General features: G+C 45.6%; 1 protein-coding gene across 1 annotated transcript in view; it reads left to right on the forward strand.

Moving 5' to 3' along the window:
• Positions 1-1,654, forward strand: part of NOM1 (nucleolar protein with MIF4G domain 1) — a 32,959-nt gene that overhangs the window by 23,382 nt on the left and 7,923 nt on the right. The window lies entirely within an intron of this gene.

Raw genomic sequence — 1,654 nt, forward strand, 5'->3', positions numbered from 1 at the left:
GTGATCCACCCGCCTCGGCCTCCCAAAGTGCTGGGATTACAGGCATGAGCCACTGCGCCCAGCTTAAATGTGATTCTTGATACTGTTTTAAGTATTTGGGATGCAGCTGAACTTTGGCAAAGTCAGTCCACATAAGCCCTGTGGATGTGGCCTCATGTAGACTGTAGTGCAGACAGGCGCTTTTCATCATTCGTGTGACATTCCCACACAGTTGAGGGTATTCATCTCACCAATTCCAAACTGTAAATGTTCTTAAGCAACTCTGAGGTCACCAAACAGTAGTCATTTGACTGTTAATAGGTGCTACTTGCTTGCAAGGATTTGGAGATGTAAACATGAAGAAAATATAGTTATTGCCTGCAAAGAATTAACATTTATCCAGTGAGAGAAACAAACACAGCCCACTCACTAAGTATGGAAAACTGGTTCCGGGAGGAAGCAGAAACGTCCCTAGCTACCAGCACGCATTGCAGATACCCAAATGTTTATTGTTTTCCCAGCGCTTCAGTTCTGCTTTTCCTTCTCAAATGCTGCAGACTCAATTTACATTTTACCTGTGATTGTTGAAAAAAGTCACTAAGATGTGAATACAGAATCGACATTGAGAAGTTGTATAAACTCATCTGTCCAGCAGCACTGTCCTCCTCAGAGTGGTCCTGTTGGGCAGGTGGGCACAGGTGCTGTGATGTCACTCCTGCACAAAACACCCGCTTTGTGGCACTTTCAGATATTCTGTATGTATTTTTAAGAGAGAGACAGGCTCACTCTGTCACCCAGGCCCGAGTGCAGTGGCATGATCATAGTTACTGTAGCAAATTCCTGGCCTGAAGCAATCCTTTTGCCTCAGCCTCACGGATAGCTAGAACCACAAGCAGTAGAGACAGGTTCTCCCTGTGTTATACAGGCTGGGCTTGAACTCCTGGCCTCAAGTGATCCTCTTGCCTTGGCCTCCCAAACACAGGGATTATAGGTGTGAGCCTCCGTGCCTGGCCTTAGGTTTTATTTATCCGTGCCCTATAGCAGTTTGTGTTTGGAAATCGTGATGTGAAGCCATCAGTGTCTGTGCATATCCCTAAACTAATGGTTTAAGCTTTGAAGCATGTGCAAGCAACATGAACAGCTGAACACAGAAAGTAACTCGAAGCAGCCCAGAGACTGTGTCGTCCCTACAGACTTCCTAACCCTGCGTTCAGCAACATCATTCGACCCGAGGCCAGATCCAAACCCTGTGTCTTCTGGCGGGTTCTGAATTTAGAGGACAAGTAAGGTGACAGGTACTGAGAGAAGAGTGAATTAAGTGAAAATCTTCCCTTTGTTAAGGAGCTTTTTAACAAGAGTGTCTTTGCTGGGCAGTGATTGGGATATAACAGATCAGTTCTACTGGACGTGTAGCTTGATGGTGAAATAAGGAGCTTGGGCTAAGGAAAAATCAACACACTGCTTCCTTCCTCAAGAAGGTCTTACTATGAAGAAAAAAATGTCAGTTGGACTAAATTGTGCTTTACACCACTGTTGATTTGCTTTCTGATGCAAGCCCCCGACCTCACAGACCAAGAGGATCCCTGGCCGCCTGTGAATGGCCCGCATTTGAGTAGCACTAACGTTAAGTGATGTGAGTAGGAATTAATTATGGGTGCAGCTACTAGGATTGGGA

Source organism: Mandrillus leucophaeus, unplaced genomic scaffold (genome assembly GCF_000951045.1).
Source record: "Mandrillus leucophaeus isolate KB7577 unplaced genomic scaffold, Mleu.le_1.0 Scaffold134, whole genome shotgun sequence".
NCBI lineage: Eukaryota > Metazoa > Chordata > Mammalia > Primates > Cercopithecidae > Mandrillus > Mandrillus leucophaeus.